The sequence below is a fragment of the Caretta caretta genome, chromosome 1 (assembly GCF_965140235.1).
Source record: "Caretta caretta isolate rCarCar2 chromosome 1, rCarCar1.hap1, whole genome shotgun sequence".
Lineage (NCBI taxonomy): Eukaryota > Metazoa > Chordata > Testudines > Cheloniidae > Caretta > Caretta caretta.
Window position 1 is genome coordinate 76,018,871 of NC_134206.1, and position 20,383 is coordinate 76,039,253.

The 20,383-nt window shown below is 41.8% G+C and overlaps 1 long non-coding RNA gene across 1 annotated transcript in view; it reads right to left on the reverse strand.

Annotated features, from left to right (window-relative positions):
- Positions 1-17,968, reverse strand: part of LOC142069621 (uncharacterized) — a 31,093-nt gene extending 13,125 nt beyond the window's left edge. Inside the window, exons 1-2 of the long non-coding RNA XR_012665560.1 lie at positions 17,894-17,968; positions 6,710-7,262 (exon numbers count right to left, since the gene is read on the reverse strand). This is a non-coding gene — a long non-coding RNA (uncharacterized LOC142069621). The remainder of the gene's footprint in view (positions 1-6,709; positions 7,263-17,893) is intronic.
- Between the last annotated feature and the right edge of the window lie 2,415 nt (positions 17,969-20,383).

A 20,383-nucleotide genomic window follows, 5' to 3' on the forward strand; every position in this document is an offset into this window, starting at 1 on the left:
AAAGGAATGGTGTTCCTAGCCTCTGTTTGTCAGAGAGTGGAGATGGATGGCAGTAGAGAGATCACTTGATCATTACCTGTTAGGTTCACTCATTCTGGGGCACCTGGCATTGGCCACTGTCGGCAGACAGGATACTGGTCTGGATGGACCTTTGGTCTGACTTAGTATTGCTATTCTTATGTTCTTATGAGTCTCCCCAATAAATGAGAGTCCCTCCCAAGGACTTCCCCTCCCTGATAGCTAAGATTATTTTAAAAGAGGGCTAAAACGACAGCCTAATAACAATGGATCTATTTCACTATATCCTGTTAGCAACAAAGAGCTTAACAAATTGGGCTACAACCTCTTAAAATCCCAGAGAGGGATGCCAGACACTAGTATTGTTGTGCCAGACACGAGCCTTTAATTACCCACGGATATTTTAGTAATACCTACATGTTCCTAGACAAACTGAGCACTTCAGTAACTTCCCATCACAATTAACTTTAAAGGAGTTCTAAAAAATCAGTTCACATAGTAGAAATCCCAGAAGAATATCCCAGCGAGAGTAATTAGCAATGTCCAGCATATTTGCAAATCTGTTAGCAAGTGTCAGAATAAAGAGGGAATCAGATGCTACTGCTGCTACACAGACAGCCTTTCAGGTACAACACTGAGTAAAAATCTCTCTCATACAAAACCCATCAAGAAAACTGCATTCATTTTGGTGAGAGAAAATGGAATAGAACATTCTTCTATCAACTTTTCTTTTTCCTTTGGAAGAAAAATGTTCACAGCCCTGTTAAGTTCTCACATTCCCCTAAAAATAGCAGGAGATCTTTGGAAAAAATACAATTCAGGAGCGAATAATGCAAGTATTAAAATATTCCTGCACACTTGAAAATCAGATAGTAGCATGTGTTGACAGCAATACCAAAATATTTTAGCATGCATGGGACAATTCCACTTTTTAATGCATTAATAACATAAAAGATGGAGAAAGCAACCATAAATGGTGATGATAAAATCTATCTATAAACATTGGTAGCATATATTTTGTGCTGATGAAATGTCACTGCTACATTAGCAGAGGAAGACAAGTGTATATATTGTTAGTCCAAGGCACTGGTCAGAAGCAAAGATTAGGAGAAAATCTACCATGGTGCCTACAGAATATAGCAGATGAGATCATGAGGTTGAAGAAACTTAAACCAGTAAGATAGATACACGCATGTAACTGAATCACATCTAAAATGCTGGAATAAAGAGTAATGGAAGCAAAGTTATATTCTGGGCTCTTGACTTGAAAATAATAGAATCTTTCCTGCATTCCACAGACTGTAGATTAAATTTTATGTTTACCAGAAATGTATCATGACATTTCTATCACCTCAGTGTTTTTATTGTTCAGCATTTGTGCATTACACTACAAAGATTTATTCTCCACCAACTGTTGTTCCACAGAGTAATTGTTCCACAATCCATTTCATTTCCTTCATTAGCTTTTCCCCTTGTTTCTCTCCTTTACCCTCAGCCTCCATCACTAACTTTTCTTTTTTTAATTTTCTTTCCACCTTTGAACACTGTATCCAAAATTTGTCTTCTAACTGTTTAAGAACAAAATCCCTAGCTATTCAAACTCTCCCTTTCAATAAAAACTCTAGTGGCAAAGAGTGTAACTATCTCAGCATGTTATTAGGCAGTGCTAAAAAAAAATGCTGCAGTGCTAAATGGAGTCATTAAAATGCCTAGTGGCAAGGAGTGCTTAAAGAAGCTGACATTTCTTATTTACTACTCATGCAGCTTTGTTTGGACTGTTGTACTTTTGTGGGAAAGAGCTAAGACAAATCTTCTCATTTTCCCTATTTCCCCGTTTTTATTCCCTCTCCCCTCCCCCAACTCGTTGCTTCTGTCTGAAAAAGCCTGGACTTCCCTCCCCATGGAACCAATCAAATCCACTGCTTGGTTGACTTGGGGGCCTGATTCATCACCCATGGAAGGTAATAAGATGGACTTCAATGGGCTGTGGATCAGCCACTTAAAGGAAGGAGTGGTTTGCTACTGAGGCTGTGTCTACACTACAAAGTTCAGTCAATGCAAGTTATGTGGGCATACAGCCACCAAAATGTGTATTCTAGTTTGGATGGATGCACACTGGATTAAATGTGTCAGCATTGCATGTACTCATCAGATGGCTTCAATGTAAAATGCAGCGCACCAGGGGTAGATATCTCAGTGTGCCCTGTGCCACCATTCATCACAATGTCTTTTGGAACATTTATGGAGTGCTTTGTGAAATAATAGTAATTTGCCCTGGGATTTCTGGGAGCTTGGGGTTGTATTCCCACCATGTCACTTTCTCTAACCCATACTACTTTACATATCTCATAGTTTTTCATACCTCGTCTAAAACTCCCACAGTCCCACATGGCGCTTTTCAGTCTCTGCCATCTCTCTAGCAGAAACTCGGGCCCATTAGCGCTCAGAATAATTATCATGTGTGTTGCGGATACAATATACACCATTCTTCCGTATTTACAGAGTTTGAGGGAGTACCTCTACATTCAGATTGCAATAAGGAAGATTCAGAGATTTTTAAGCACAATAACTGGATGCTAATGGACATAGGGGAAAAATGCCAAGTTGCTGCTAGTGTTCAGAGGGCAGTTCCACACAGTGGAGCACTGGTTCTGGGCCCCAGAAATGAGCACTGATTGATAAGATTGCACAGTAATGCAGGTTGAGGATGATGAGCAATGACTTCAGAATTTTTGGACGTGAAAGGCCATGTTTCTGTATCTGTGAGCTAAGCTTGCACCAGCCTTCCCATGCAAGGAAACCAGAAGCTGTATTGACAATGGAGAAGCAAGTGGCAATCACACTGTGTAAAACTTTAACACTGAATTTCTACCAGTCAGTGGGCAATCAATTTGGAGTTGAAAAATCCACAATGGGAGCCACTGTCATCCAAAAGTATTCAACCATTAAATATCTTCTGTGACACAGGACTGTGACTTTCAGTGATGTGCAGGAAAGAGTGGATGGATTTGCAGCAATGGGGTTCCCGAACAGAGGTGGGGAGATAGATGATATGTACCAACCTACTTTGCCACAGAGTACTTCACCAGAAAGGGATACTTTTATATAGGTATGCAAGTGCTAGTGGATCACTAGGGATGCTTCACTGATATCCACTAGGGCTGATCAGGGAGGGTACATGATGCTCACATCTTTGAATACACAGGACTTTTCAAAAAGCAGCAAGTAGGGATATTCCTCCCCAACTAGCAGATTACCATTGGTGGCCAGTAGTTATTCTGGTGGCCCCACCTTACTCCTTGCTACTCTGGCTCATAAAGCCGTATACTGGGCATGTCAACAGGACCAAGGAAAGATGCAACTATTGGATCAGTGCATTCAGAACGACTGTTGAATGTGTTTTCTGTAGACTGAAGAGATGCTGGCACTGTTTACTCACTAGATTGGATCTCAGTGAGAAAAAAAAATCCCAATGGTTATAGCTGCGTGTTGTATATTGCATAATATCTGTGAGGTGAAGGGGGAAAAACTGCTGCCAGGGTGGAGGAATGAGGCAGACTGTCTGTCTGCTGAATTTGAACAGCCAGACACAAGAGCTATTAGAAGAACCAACTGTGGCACTGTGCAGTTGAGAGGCTTTACAAGAATATTTTAACAGTCAACCACAATAGTATTCTCTCCAGCATTCATGAAACAGTGTCTGGTTTCTATGCTTTACATTACAGATTGGTGGATCTTTGCCTGCTGCTATAGATTCTGTACTGCTTGGTGTACATTTACAAATATGGCTGGGTCTTTGTCTCTCGCTATGTATTCTGCAATGCTTGGTGTGAACTAATAAAGATACTCTGATTTAAACAAAATAGAACTTATTGTGTGCAAAACTCCAGATGATAAAATTAAATTACAAACACACATACAAGTAAAAAAAAGGCTACCAACAATATTAACAAGGTGAACTATAGTTTAAAATCTGAAGAGAAAACAGAAGTAAACAGCAACGTATGCCCACGTATCTAACAGTAGTCCAGTGTAGTCCATTATAGATATTAAGGTCAGAAGGGACCATCATGATCATCTAGTTCGAGCTCCTCCACAACACAGAACACAGAATCTCACCCACCCATTCCTGCGATAAACCTCTCACCTATGTCTGAGCAACTGAAGTCCTCAAATTGTGGTTTAAAGACTTCAAGGTGCAGGGAATCCTCCAGCAAGTGACCCATGCCCCATGCTACAGAGGAAGGCGAAAAACTCCCAGGGCCTCCTTGAATCTGCCCTGGAGGAAAATTCCTTCCCCACCTCAAATATGGCGATCAGCTGAACCCTGAGCATATGGGCAAGACTCACCAGCCAGATACCCAGGAAAGAATTCTCTGTAGTAACTCAGATTCCACCCCATCTAACATCCCATCACAGGCCATTGGGCCTATTTACCATGAATATTTAAAGATCAATTAATTGCCAAAATCATGTTATCCCATCATACCATCTTCTCCATAAACGTATCGAGTTTAATCTTGAAGCCAGATAGGTCTTTACCCCCACTGCTTCCCTTGGAAGGCTATTCCAGAACTTCATTCCTCTGATGGTTAGAAACCTTCGTCTAATTTCAAGTCTAAACTTCCCGATGGCCAGTTTATATCCATTTGTTCTTGTGTCCACATTGGTACGGAGCTTAAATAATTCCTTTCCCTCTCCGTTATTTATCCTTATGATATATTTATAGAGAGCAAGCATATCTCCCCTCAGCCTTCTTTTGGTTAGGCTAAACAAGCCAAGCTCCTTGAGTCTCCTTTCATAAGACAAATTTTCCATTCCTCCGATCATCCTAGTAGCCCTTCTCTGTACCTGTTCCAGTTTGAATTCATCCTTCTTAAGCATGGGAGACCAGAACAGCACACAATATTCCAGGTGAGGTCTCACCAGTGCCTTGTATAACAGTACTAACACCTCCTTATCTTTACTGGAAATACTGCACCTGATGCATCCCAAGACCGCATTAGCTTTTTTGACGGCCATATCACACTGGCGGCTAATAGTCATCCTGTGATCAACCAATACTCCAAGGTCCTTCTCCTCCTCCGTTACTTCTAATTGATGCAGTCCCCAGCTTATAACTAAAATTCTTGTTATTAATCCCTAAATGCATGACCTTACACTTCTCACTATTAAATTTCATCCTATTACTATTACTCCAGTTTACAAGGTCATCCAGATCCTCCTGTAGGATATCCTGGTCCTTCTCGAAATTGGCAATACCTCCCAGCTTTGTATCATCTGCAAACTTTATTAGCAGACTCCCACTTTTTGGGCCGAGGTCAGTAATAAAAAGATTAAATAAGATTGGTCCCAAAACTGATCCCTGAGGAACTCCACTGGTAACCTCCCTCCAGCCTGACAGTTCACCTTTCAGTAGGACCCACTGTAGTCTCCTCTTTAACCAATTCCCTATCCACCTTTCAATTTTCCTATTGATCCCCATCTTTTCCAATTTAATTAATAATTCCCCATCTGGCACCGTATCAAACGCCTTACTGAAATCTAGGTAAATTAGATCCACTGCATTTCCTTTGTCTAAAAAATCTGTTACTTTCTCAAAGAAGGAGATCAGGTTGGTTTGGCATGATCTACCTTTTGTAAAACCATGTTGTATTTTGTCCCATTTACCATTGACCTCAATGTCCTTAACTACTTTCTCCTTCAAAATTTTTTCCAAGACCTTGCATACTGCAGATGTTAAACTAACAGGCCTGTAGTTACCCGGATCACTTTTTTTTCCTTTCTTAAAAATAGGAACTATGTTAGCAATTCTCCAGTCATATGGTACATCCCCTGAGTTTACAGATTTATTAAAAATTCTTGCTAATGGGTTTGCAATTTCATGTGCCAATTCCTTTAATATTCTTGGATGAAGATTATCTGGGTCTCCCAATTTAGTCCCATTAAGCTGTTCAAGTTTCGCTTCTACCTCAGATATGGTAATATCTACCTCCACCTCCATATCCTCATTCCCATTTGTCATGTTACCATTATCCCTAAGATCCTCATTAGCCTTATTAAAGACTGAGGCAAAGTATTTGTTTAGATATTGGGCCATGCCTAGATTATCCTTAACCTCCACTCCATCCTCAGTGTATAGTGGTACCACTTCTTCTTTCTTTGTTTTCTTCTTATTTATTTGGCTATAGAACCTTTTACTATTGGTTTTAATTCCCTTTGCAAGGTCCAACTCTACATGGCTTTTGGCCTTTCTCACTTTATCCCTACGTGTTCTGACCTCAATAAGGTAGGTTTCCTTGCTGATCCCGCCTATCTTCTACTCCTTGTAGGCTTTCTGCTTTTTCTTAATGACGTCTCTGAGATGCTTGCTCATCTAGCTTGGTCTACAACTCCTGCCTATGATTTTTTCCCCCTTTCTTGGGATGCAGGCTTCTGATAGCTTCTGCAGCTTTGACTTAAAGTAATCCCAGTCCTCCTCTGCCTTTAGATCCAGAAATTCTTCAGTCCAATCCACTTCCCTAACTAATTTCCTTAATTTTTGAAAGTCAGCCCTTTTGAAATCAAAAACCCTAGTCGCAGATTTATTTTTGTTTATCCTTCCATTCAGTTTGAACTGAATTAGCTCATGATCAATTGAACCAAGGTTGTCCCCTACAAACATTTCTTCTATGAGGTCCTCACTACTCACCAAAACCAAATCTAAAATGGCATCCCCTCTAGTCAGTTCAGCAACTACTTGATGAAGGAATCCATCAGCTGACCTGTGGTTTTTAGACGTTCTATATGTGTAGCTGTGTTTCTCCTTGGTTTCCCCAGTACGAAGTGGTATGGGTAAGGATTTACATCCATGGTGAACATAGTATATTTGGGGTTTAGGGAGCTGCGACCATGGAGTTCTCCAAGGAGTGAAAAGATGGTTTATGTCTAGGAACTTAGAGTATGTAGGTCAATAATGCTCTGCAACATTTGATTTTGTTGCCTGAACAGCCCTATAATGTCCTGGCACATTTCCCAGTGTGGATCTTGGTCCTTTTGCCTCTTGCAGCAACCATTCTTGGTCCTTCTCCATGGTCACATGCTGATAAGTCCTCCAAGTCCTTTACTTATGGTCCGAGGCAACAGTGGCTTTAAAGGACTCGTAAAACATATCCTCCTTAGTCTTCTTTCTTCTCCTTTTGACGAGGGTCAGACGTTCAGTGGACAGGAGCAGTCATCCCGCAAGGCTATATTGCTAGAAGCTGCTGATAAAAACAGACAGATACACTCATTAGATTTATAGTCACAGTGGAAAGGGAAAGATAAGTGTAACCTCCTTTCCTCCCTGGGTTACTTGGGGGCAGGCAGCACTCACCCATGTGTCTGTGTGCCTGATGTTGTTGGCATTAAGGAAGAGCCTGAGTATCCCAGTAATGTTGTTGGATAGATGGGAATCCTCTATTCCCCCCTCTGCTGTAGTCCCTTTACTCCTAAAGAAATTTAAAATTGGCAGTGCCTCCACCTGGCGGGCTCCTGTACACACTCAATGTTGTGCCTTGGGAATCTCCAGGAATAAAGCTATTCTAATAATAAATAATAATAATATAATCTGTGGCATGGGTGTAAAGCAAAAATACCAATTATAAATAATATAAATTCAATATCTTACATTACACTTAACACACCTTTACTTAACAACTTAAAAAATCAGGGTATAACAGTCTAAGAGTATATATCACTACTAATTTAAATCCACAGGGGGCAATTGAATAAAATCAATTAACAAATATAGTATACAGTAATAAATGAAATTATTTAACTTATAAATAAATTATAAATTATCTAACTGGCATTTACAGTGCCACCATTTACCCTACTCCGGAGTGTACATTCCTCTGGATTCCAGAGTCCTAGATGTTTGCGTGGGCGCACTTGAAGATCTGCAGCTAGAACCAGCACTCTGTTGGTTCTGTGACGCAGTCCAGCCAAGGCAACAAGCTGACCAACCCCTCTGATGACTGGAGCTGGCTCCACCAAAGGTGTGCAGCTCTGGGTCCTGGGTCGATGGGAAGATCACTCTGCCTCTCCTCAGACTCAGTGTCTCTGCTGTGCCCCTTCCCTTGCAAGTACTTTCCCAAACAAGAGTGCAGGTTACTCACAGTTTCTTTACTGCAGGCCCACTTCAGCTCTGGGCACAGCAACAGTCTCTGCCTTGGCTCCAGTAAAGCCACCAACAGCCTCTGAGGCTCCCTGCTCGCTTAAAGCCCCTGCAGGCTCCCAGCAGCAGCCTCTGGCTTCCTAACAGTAGCTCCTGGTATGGACAGAGCTCCCCAGCAGCAATCTCACTTCTTTTCCCAAAATGGAATCTCCTGTTCTCCCTGCACAAGGAAGTCTCTCCCTCTTCCCCCAAGGCATCATGGGAGTTGTAGACTCTAAGTCTAGATTGCAGCACACCGGCTTTTCCCCTGGAACGCTCCCAATAAATTTCAGAGGCCCCTCTAGTAAAGGGTGCCTATATAAGTCTCAAAATTCCCTGATGCTTCCATAAATACTTTAAATAATAAAGGTGTATTGATGCTTTAGCTTTGGAGCACCTCAGTACAGCACTGCTCTGCAGCAAAATACATGGTTAGTATGGCGTGGGGGAGAGGAGGGGAATGTTCTGTTGCATGTTGCTATACATTTTAGGCACACTTCCTAGCAATGGATATATATAAATTGGAACTATTTTCACAGACAGTGGGGAGTTTGGGTGATATCTCATTCCTGAGGGTAAAAAAGGCACAGAGAACTCAGCTGCTACTGGCATCCCTGACACATATTCCAGTATCTTGTTTACTACAATGGTGCCTGCCGATTGCATCATGGAGTGGTGTGAGAAGGTACCATACTGTAGTGGAAGAAACAAAGCTACTATCACTAGAAATCATCGGGAGAGGATTGCAGAGTATCTCCATGAAAGTGTCATTGAGATCTCTCAAGAGGATAAAAGGAACATCCCTGTTCAGATAAACAAAGTACTCTGCATGCCCTCAACCCCTACATTGCCTGACAAACCAAAGAAATGAAAAGCAGATGTGGATGTCACGGATCCTAGGGAGCAGCCCTTCCTGGCCACCCACAAGGACTGCTGTGAGGGGAATCCAAGCCTCTGTGTCCCTGGGGGGCTTAAGCTTCTGGATTGTGAACAGAGTCCAGCCACCACTCCAATCTCCGGGTCCCTAGGCACACTCTCAGGTCACACACCTTCTCTCTGGTCTTTTTGAGTGTTGGAACCTGCTGTCCAGCCACCTAGCCCTTCTGGGTACAATGCTGAACCTTCAGAGTCCCCTGGACTTAGAAACCTTTCCCACCCCTCACCCAGAACACACCCCTCTCCAGAACTCCACGCAAGAGGTGTAAAACTTATGGTTTACAATTTAAGTCTCTTAGGGGCACACAGCAGTAGTGAAGCAGTCAATGCACACTCTCGCACATGCGCACACACACACACTTTGTTTAATATATCAACTTTATGCTCTTTATTTTTAACTACAGAAAGCACAAGAGAGTATGGATCATACAAAACAAAACAAAAAATCCTAACTGCAATGTCCCTCATTACCTCACCATTCTCTTGGAAGTCCTTGGGAGATTATCTATGTTCCACCAAGCAGGTAGGGTCTTCCACCCCAGTTCCTACCCTGCCCCTGCAACTACCGCCCTCAAATTAATCTGGTGCAAGATGGCTCCCCTGCCTCCAAATTCACACCTGTGAGTGCCTTATAGACTCCTGCCAGAGTAGGGCTACCATATTTCAGGTTCCCAAAAAGAGGACACTGCCAAAAGAGGGAGAGGGGTTGAGAGGGAAGGGAAGGGCAGCTGGAGGCGGGGTACAGTTGGGAGTGCTGGAGGGGATATTTGCTGCAGGGATACTCAAGGGAGGTGGGGGGTATTTTCACTACCTGCAATGGTGGCAAGGCAGCCGGCACAAGCCCAGGGCACAGTGACAACTGTCAGTCAGTGCCTCCCTGTGGGACCCACTCCCCAGGACTGGTAGCTGGAGCCTGGGTGGGTGGGATCTGGCAGCTGTGGCTTGCAGAGGAATGGGACCAATCAGATGCAGATGCAAGGAAGGGACTAATCGAGAAGCAGGGCTTTTTGTGAGCTACAGTTTATCTGCTCTGCAAAAACCCTGGACATTTCCTGATATTTGAAAAATCCGCTGGGGCAGAGAAAGGAAGCTCAAAAAAGAGGTTATGTCCGGGCAAACCCAAACGTATGGTAACCCTCTAACGCTGGAATCACGTGCTGCTTTTGTCCTACCTTTTGGTAATTTTCCACTGCTCTAATCTCCCCTTTCCTTTAGACAGAGGCGGCGGTGTCTTCTCCCACCTAGAGCAAACCCATTGTCTCAAGTTGTTTTACTTTGAATAGATGGTTGTTGAAGGCAGATTACTAACCATTGTCTCTGGCCTGGCAGAGGCATGACATAACCCTACTAGTTCATGGTGGAGCCACCTCCATATAGGCTTTTGATGACACAGTAATTTCATTATAAAATTTCATAAAATCATCCACAATTCAGAAATGGTACAGACAGAACCCACAATTTCTCACAGTTGACTCTACCTCTGTTTGTTTACTCTCTACTTGAGCACAGGATTATGTAACCAGACAGCCATACAACACTTTTTAGAATGCATTCCCTAACCTGTCATTTTCTAACAGTATACCAATAAAGCAATGAAAAGTCTGAATTTGCAGATGGGTTGGGTGGCATTTTTAAATGGAAAACAAAGGGTGAGGGTAAGAAGGAGAGAGAAGGAGATGAGGTTTAAGGGAAAGGAGAATTAAAAACAAAAAATAACAAACATAAAAACATTGCAAGGAATGATGCATATCCACTTACCCCAGCTCCCTTTCCCTTCATTAGTAGAATTATCTGCACTCACCTGCCAGAAATGGCTAGACTACTGTGGAGTTACAAATGGTTTAAATCCATTGCTGTGTCTCCCCCATCTTCCTCCTCCTCACTGTTCATGGCAAAGTCATAGAAAATTAGAGTTGGAAGGGACCTCAGGAGGTCATCTAGTCCAACCCCCTGCTCAAAGCAGGACCAATCCCCAACTAAATCATCCCAGCCAGCGTTTTGTCAAGCCTGACCTTAAAAACCTCTAAGGAAGAAGATTCCATCACCTCCCTACGTAACCCATTCCAGTGCTTCACCACCCTCCTAGTGAAAAAGTTTTTCCTAATGTCCAACCTAAACCTCCCCCACTGCAACTTGAGACCATTACTCCTTGTTCTGTCATCTGCTACCACTGAGAACAGTATAGATCCATCCTCTTTGGAACCCCCTTTCAGGTAGTTGAAAGCAGCTATCAAATCCCCCCTCATTCTTCTCTTGTGCAGATTAAATAATCCCAGTTCCCCAGCCTCTCCTCATAAATCATGTGCTCCAGCCCCCTAATCATTTCTGTTGCCCTTTGTTGGACTCTTTTCAATTTTTCCACATCCTTCTTGTAGTGAGGGGATCAGAACTGTACACAGTACTCCAGACGAGGCTTCACCAATGTCCAACAGAGGGGAATGATCATGTCCCTCGATCTGCTGGCAATGCTCCTACTTATACAGCCCAAAATGCCATTAGCCTTCTTGGCAACAAGGGCACACTTTTGACTCATATCCAGCCTCTCGTCCACTGTAACCCCTAGCTCCTTTTCTGCAGAACTGCTGTCTCGCGGCTCGGTCCATAGTTTATAGCAGTGCATGGGATTCTTCCGTCCTAAGTGCAGGACTCTGCATTTGTTCTTGTTGAACCTCGTCACATTTCTTTTGGTCCAATCCTCTAACTTGTCTAGGTCCCTCTGTATCCTATCCCTGCCTTCCAGAGTATTTACCACTCCTCTCAGTTTAGTGTCATCTGAGAACTTTCTGAGGGTGAAATCCACACCATCCTCCAGATCGTTAATGAATATATTGAAAAAAAAAAAAAAACAGTCCTCTGTCTTAAGCACCTCCAAGGAATTCAGTTGTCTCTCCTGCTGCTGCTGGTGTCATTGACAAGTGTGGCATACGGTTCATTGTAAAATTGGCAGGTCTGCATACCAGTGCCAGATTTCTTGTTGCCCTTCCTCACCTCGTCGTATGCCTTGTGAAGTTCCTTTGCTTTACCACGGAACTACTGCTCATCCCTGCTGTGATCCTTTGCCAACATTCCCCATCCAATCTGCTCATAGATGTCAATATTTCTTTAGCTGTTCCATGGCTGTGCTTGCACCTCTTTTCCCCACAAGCTGAGGAACTCCCGTACTTCTTGCCTGTTACAGGCAGAAGCAAATCTATTAGCTCTCTGTGTGTGAAGCTGGCATGGCCAATTGCACACAACAAAGGTGAGCTGCTAGGTGTGAGGAAAAAGAAATTTCAAAAACACATAGGTGTTTTAAAGGGCACAGGAGGGGCTTCCAGTCTCTCACCCCTGCACAATGGAGTTCAGCACTGTGACCAGAGCAGTCACTGTGGCTCTGTGAGTAAGCTGCAGGCAGACTGTTAGGGTTGACACAACTAATGTAGGTCAACTGCGGCTCTGCATCATTCAGGGAGGTTGTGTTACTGTGTCTCTGTAATGGGGTATTTACGTCGGAGGGACAAAAAGTTTAGGATAGACACATGTGCAACTAGGTTGACTCAAGTCAACGTAAACCGACCTAACTTTGTAGCGTAGACCAGGCTCATGCTGACAAAAGAACTCCTGTGTTGGCATAAGTGCATCTATACTAGGGGTTGAGTTGGTTTAGTTATATCACTGCGGTGTGTGGTTTTTCACAGTCCCAACTAAGGCTAAGTCTACACTACAGATGCTACAGAGGCACAGCTATGGTGCTGCAGCTGTGCCACTGTGGCACTATAGTGTAGACAGATTTCAGAGTAGCAGCTGTGTTAGTCTGTATCCATAAAAAGAACAGGAGTACTTGTAGCACCTTAGAGAATAACAAATTTATTAGAGCATAAGCTTTCGTGAGCTACAGCTCACTTCATCGGACTTCATCGGATGCATCCAATGAAGTGAGCTGTAGCTCACAAAAGCTTATGCTCTAATAAATTTGTTAGTCTCTAAGGTGCCACAAGTACTCCTTTTCTTTTTATAGTGTAGACACTTGCCACAGCAATGGAAAGGGTTTTCTATTGCTCTATTTAATCTATCCTTTTGAGAAGCAGTAGCTAGGTCAACAGAAGAATTCTTCCGTCAACCTAGCTGTGTCTACTCTGAAGCTTAGGTAATTTTTCACACCCCTGACTAATGTCGCTAGGTCACCCTAAGTTTTAGGTGTGAACAAGCCCAGAATAGCTAAGTTGTTATAAGAGTTAAGTGTAGCTCATGCCTGAGGGCTTGTCTACACTTGAAATGCAATAGTGGCACAGTTGCAGTTCTGAAACAGTGTTACTGTAGGGTTTCAGCGTAGACACTACCTACACCGACAAAAGGGGTTCTCCCATTGGCATAGGTAATCCACCTCCTCAAGAGGCAATAGCTAGGTTGACACAAGAATTATTTTGTCAGCCTCCCACTGTCTACACCAGGGCTTAAGTTGGCATAGTGTGCATAGTGTGGATTTTTCACACCCCTGAGAGACATCGCTATGCTGATGTAAGTTTTCAGTGTAGACTCACCCTAAGTAATGCAAAATGCTCTCTCTCAGAACAAGTGTTAAGTGTGTTAAGTGTGAAGTCAGCAGCTATCTCATGGATCTCTCTGGTGTTTCATCAATTTTAATGGAATACTTTGCAAACTTGACCTCCAAATGGTTGAGGTTTATTGTTTGTTTCCATTTCTCACAGCTGCCTAGTTACTCTGTATTTGGAAGACTTTAAAATAGAACTCTAAGTGGCAATTAAGTGAGTAGAAAAGTCTTGTGTTAGCCTCTGTACAGCTTCTGAAGGACTGTCATATTGCTTTTGATTTTTAGACCTGCACTGGGACCCTAAAAGTATATTGATCAAGCAGAAAGATGGTAAGAGATCAACTAAAGCTACCCCCAAAGCCACCAATTTTCTTAAATAACAATAGCTTTTACTCCCCAAAGTGTGTGAGTTGGGAGAGAGACAGGTGGCTTTAAGAAAGGAGGTGTGGTTCAGACATAGTTCACTCATTTAACTTCTGGGAACACTTTGGGCAAAATATTTGTGCAAAGAGATCAAGAGTAAAATAAAGCATTGCTGTAATTTTTCAGTCAAAATTCACAAGACGACTTCAAGTGAAAATTGATACTTTTTGCCCATTTGAAAAAGCAGCAAAAAGATAAAGGAAGACATGTCTTTTGGACAAAGTGCTACTCTAGAAGGATCCTCCCCTCACCAAAAATGATTAAAATTCAGTAACAGCAATAGCTTAATGCTCTTAGGATAAAATTCCAGCTCTAGTTCAGACCAGAGATACACACTCCGTTTTGAATTACCAGCTGCCCATAATACTCAAACTGCTGCACTCTATTTTAATTAATGTATTATTTACTTTTAACAAAACAGTTCCATGCAGTCTCAATAACTGTAATGCCAGACAGGTATAGTATTTATATACTGCTTTGAATTAGACTAATTTCCTTTGTATTGTGTGACATAATAGATGATGTGACATAACACAAAGCAAAGCACAATCTTAAGGAATTATAAAGAAAATCAATATTTCATATCACAAAACACCTATTAGTATCCCTGACCTGACAGGGATCAGCCAGCATTCAAATTAGGGGACAAAGAAGGGAGTTGTAATGGGGTAAGAGGATATTTTACCTCTGATACTCTTTCGATTCAGCCCTGCCTTGACAGGTTCCTAGAGGACAAGTTCTCACATTTCAGAAAACTCCTCAACTGGCATACATTTGGTTGCCTTTTCCTATCTGATGCTTCAGAGACTTGAATGGGCTTGGAGACATAACTATGCTTTCATCCATAGAAGTGATCTTTCCACCACATGGTTAAAACATGAGTAGACCAGAGTAGAGGAGCTTTCATTCCTACCTCTTCTTTAGATAGACTTTACTTTCCCAGGCAGTCAATCCAGTAAATTTAAGAAACATAAAATCTGTCTAAAGGGGGTGGTGGGAAAGAAAAAGGTTAGTGAGTGCATATATCATGTAGGAATTACTACTCATTTTCAACACTTCTCCAGTAATTTGAGCACTTGAATACATGGCTTCTTTAAAGCCTGGATTCTGCCCCCTTTCACTTCTCACTTTAGATTGAACAGCAGCATTCTAAAAATTGAACATCAAATATTCTAGCTCCATATCTGCAGCGCATAACTGACATTTTTTAAATAACATCCAGAGTTATACAGGTCTACTCTTGTAGTTTCACTAAAACTATACTTTCTCTCTTTGAGACACGGTGCAGCATTGACACATTTCTCCTTTGCATCTTTTCCAATGCTGACTCTGAAATGCCTGTCCTGTTTCTGAATTGTATATCTCATAAGTTTCGGAGTAGCAGCCGTGTTAGTCTGTATTCGCAAAAAGAAAAGGAGTACTTGTGGTACCTCAGCAACTAACCAATTTATTTGAGCATAAGCTTTCGTGAGCTACAGCTCACTTCATCGGATGCATCCGATGAAGTGAGCTGTAGCTCACGAAAGCTTATGCTCAAATAAATTGGTTAGTCTCTAAGGTGCCACATATCTCATAAGTGTGTCTCTCTCAGTAGCCTCTCCTAGCTAGACATCAGATGCTGTAAACCCAGGGGAGAAAACACAAGCTGTCTGTCGCTCTGCAATCACATCATGCAGCTGCACTGTGAGGTCTCTGATTTCTTTAAGCATACTGAAAAATTGCTATTGTAAACACTTGTAGTCAGTGATCAGCCCTGACAACAGTCTATATATGGTATCTCTGATCAAGTGTATCATTTTCATTTCAGATACTCTCCAACAAGCTGGGTTTCTCAAACTGTTACTACTGGGTGAAACAACAGTCCCTATTTCTGAAGGATGTCTTCTATTAAATGAAGATATATGCTCACCCTCTTTGACAAAGCACGTAGAGGCCTACTGATGAGCAGTGCAAAGTATATTAATTTAACTTATATTACATCTTTCCCATCAGTAGTGTGTGGTTTTGATTTTGTTTTTTTTTGTTTGTTTTGAGGGTTTTGTTTTGTTTTATTTGGGGGTTTTCTGGTTTTTGAAAGTATAAGGTACTTTTCCTTTCATCAGTTCTCTTTTGTACTGCACAGTACAATGCAGACATATTGCCTCTGCTCTTGGGACTATTTCAAAGGTTGCTCATCCGAATAATTTGTCATTGGATAGTTTAATTCCTCTGTGATCACCCATATAAGTTGGTTACTAATGTTTATATCCAGAAGGGATACACAAGGATTCTTGGCCTTCCCAGATACAACGGTGCTTCATTTTTAGCCACTGCATATGGAATGGGATATTATTGACACTGATGTACTATTTGCCTCCCTACAAATAAACCAGCAGAGATTCCTGCGGGAAGCAGCGTGGGCCGAGGGATGTGCTGACTGCCGCTTGTCGCAGCCCCCATTGGCCTGGAGCGGTGAACCGCAGCCAGTGGGAGCTGCGATTGGCCAAACCTGTGGACTCTGCAGGTAAAAAAAAACATCCTGGCCCATCAGTGGATTTCCCTGATGGGCTGTGTGCCAAATGTTGCCGATCCCTGCTGTACTGTATTTGCTTTTTTATTTTTATTATTTCTGCTGCTGACTGATTGCATATTTTTGGTTGCAAATGAGGTGTGTGGTTGACCAGTCAGTTTGTAACTCTGTTGTTTGTAGCTCTGAGGTTCTACTGTAATGTCCTTCTCCTGTCTAGTGATGTACACCATCCCAGAGACTCACAATACAAATGCTTAAATAGTACCTTACAATATGGGCTACAATGCTTTAAGCGAGATTAACACACACAGCCACTCAATCATTCAATGAAGTCTAAACACTAAACAAATTCTTATAATCCTAGTACCAATTTAACAATACTAACACATGGGTGAGCCAGACTGATTCCAGCTATACATTTTTCAGGGCTCAGTTGGGGCATGGGCACCTTGTCATGAGTGGCACCTGGTCTGCCAGCAAGCGTAGTAATAATAAATGTTCATTAAAGGATTTGCAGAGAGAAGTTCAGAACCTGGACTTCACATTGTTACTTTGTGACAGTCTGTCAGTTCAAAGCAGCTCACAAGCCAGTGTAGTTGAATCATAGAATATCAGGATTAGAAGGGACCTCAGGAGTTCATCTAGTCCAACCTCCTGCTCAAAGGGGGGACCAATCCCCAAGTTTTGCCCCAGATCCATAAATAGCCCCCTCAAGGATTGAACTCACAACCCTGGGTTTAGCAGGGCAATGCACAAACCACTGAGCTATCCCTCCCTCCCAGTTGTTCATGGAAGGATCACTCACTTCTGGGCTCTTAGGAAACCCTTATCTCCCTACAGCCAGCAAAGGGCATATGGTCAAGGGAAAGGAACTGTGGACTTTCCCTCTGCCTGTCTGATCCTGAGATGCTCTATCAACCCTTTTGTGGGATTAGCAGCTGTCAAAACCTAGAACAGCTCTCAGGTTGCTCTGCTTTAAACTGGCGGGGGGTTGGGGGAGAGAAAGGAGAGGAGAGAGACACCTGGTACACATCTGAAGCACAGCTGAGTATCTGGGCCAGAATCTTTAAGGTTGAATATGATTTCTCCAATTAGCTTTAGATTAGAAAGTACCCTGGATCTACAAAAAGAGTGACTTCCTCCTGAAGCTTTGACCATTCTTTTTGTCCTTCCTTCTATGGGATAACAACAGCAATCACTTTTTATTCATAGATTTAGGAGCACTTTACAGAAGGTAAGTAAGTATTATTAGTCCAACTTTACAGATGAGGAAAAATGAGACAGAAGTTCAATTACTTACCCGAGGTAATACTGTGATTCAGTGGCAGAACTGGCTAGATTGTGCCTTCTTACCCAGCTACACGCTGTAGGTCCTCTTGCAGACACTGAAGCTACAAAGAGACTCAAGTGTGTTCTAAGCAATAAATAGAGTTCTGCTCTCTTGTGGCAATCCATCACCCACAGCCTCAGTCTTTCATTATGCAATTAAATCATGACTGGTGTCAAAATTCAAAACTGAGTTACTATGGATTCAGAACATTGCCCCGATCATTTTAATGGTTTAACTGTATTTTGTATAATATAATTAATATGCATTCAGCATATATACAGCCATGGATCCTTAATTCCTAATGCTTAGTCAAATCCTTTAAAAAAATTGTTTCTTTGAAACTTTGAATTAACATGAATTATTACACTGAATAAATCACATACAAAAAAAATCAAAAGTGAGTACAAGTAAGACAGACAAAAGGGGGTTACCAAATGACACTGCACACGTGTGCAGGCTGATTAATGTATGCATAATTGTGACTTATTCATTACTAATGTAGCTGCGAAGAATTGTGGGACAATTGCCACCTCCTGATAGAAGAATTACTAACCTGATATTACCTCCCTTAAAAAAGACATGCCAAATAATCTAACCAAAGAATCTCCATGCATGTTGATGAAAACATTGCCACTGTGATAAGGCACTGCATGTGAAATTCACTCGGGTATGTAGAGTCCTGAGGGATTTATGCAGTTCTTATGTTCCATGCTAATAAATTCAGTGGCACACAGGTCATTGGTGTCTGCACTGTGGGGTTGTCAAGGTTCCTCCCCCACTCTGAACTCTAGGGTACAGATGTGGGGACCTGCATGAAAAACCTCCTAAGCTTATCTTTACCAGCTTAGGTCAAAACTTCCCCAAGGTACAAAATATTACACCCGTTATCCTTGGAATGGCCGCTACCACCACCAAACTAATACTGGTTACTGGGGAAGAGCTGTTTGGACGCGTCTTTCCCCCCAAAATACTTCCCAAAACCTTGCACCCCACTTCCTGGACAAGGTTTGGTAAAAAGCCTCACCAATTTGCCTAGGTAACTACAGACCCAGACCCTTGGATCTTAAGACAATGAACAATCCTCCCAACACTTGCACCCCCCTTTCCTGGGAAATGTTGGATAAAAAGCCTCACCAATTTGCATAGGTGACCACAGACCCAAACCCTTGGATCTGAGAACAATGAAAAAGCATTCAGTTTTTACAAGAAGACTTTTAATAAAAAATAGAAGTAAATAGAAATAAAGAAATCCCCCCTGTAAAATCAGGATGGTAGATATCTTACAGGGTAATTAGATTCAAAAACATAGAGAACCCCTCTAGGCAAAACCTTAAGTTACAAAAAAGATACACAGACAGAAATAGTTATTCTATTCAGCACAATGCTTTTCTCAGCCATTTAAAGAAATCATAATCTAACACATACCTAGCTAGATTACTTACTAAAAGTTCTAAGACTCCATTCCTGTTCTGTCCCTGGCAAGAAGCACACAGACAGACACAAACCCTTTGTTTGTCTCCCTCCTCCCAGCTTTTGAAAGTATCTTGTCTCCTCATTGGTCATTTTGGTCAGGTGCCAGCAAGGTTACCTTTAGCTTCTTAACCCTTTACAGGTGAGAGGAGCTTTCCCCTGGCCAGGAGGGATTTCAAAGGGGTTTACCCTTCCCTTTATATTTATGACAGGGGTAAATTTCACCTTGTGTGTACAGCCAGATACGTATAAAATACAAAATCAAAATGTTTATTGACACATTTGCTAAGATTTTTCAATTGTGGCATGTAAGTTTTATTTTCTATTCCCTTTATTGGTGGGAAGGAGAACTAAATTGTATTTTTAATAGAACAGTAACTTTCACTGCATACACCGCAGCCTCCAGATGATGCATGAACCTCTCTCAGTCATACTCTCCTAATTTACTTTCTTTTGGCCACTTTACACTCGTTGTAGATGTACATGAGGAATTGAAATTTTGTGTTCCTATGCTCATCTCCTTTCATATTAATGGGGATTGCATGACAGAAGCAATGTGCATCAAACTGAGAATGTACTCCCATAGTACTGTCATTTGAACAGTGTGGCTTAGCCTTTGTGTATGTCCTAGCAAGCATGTTTAGATCTGCACTTCACTTAATAGCAGTATTAATTAATAAACATTCAATGAATCTCTGTTTCTGATAACAGTAACAGGTTCATAATGCCAAAAAAGCATTTATAAATGGCTCTTTTTGTTGGTTTTTAGTTTATGCCCCATTTAATATCAGAAAGTTTAGCATGTATTTGTTGGATATATAGAGTTCACATCTAATGAACATAGAATCTAATTTGCTCAAATTTATGATCTAGTTCTAAATAAATTGCATAGATGCCCTATAAAGAAAAAAACAGAATGTGAATGTACTAATGAGGAATCAAGACTTGTTGAAGAGTACATCTACAAATTAAAAAGTAATCAAGCTAAAA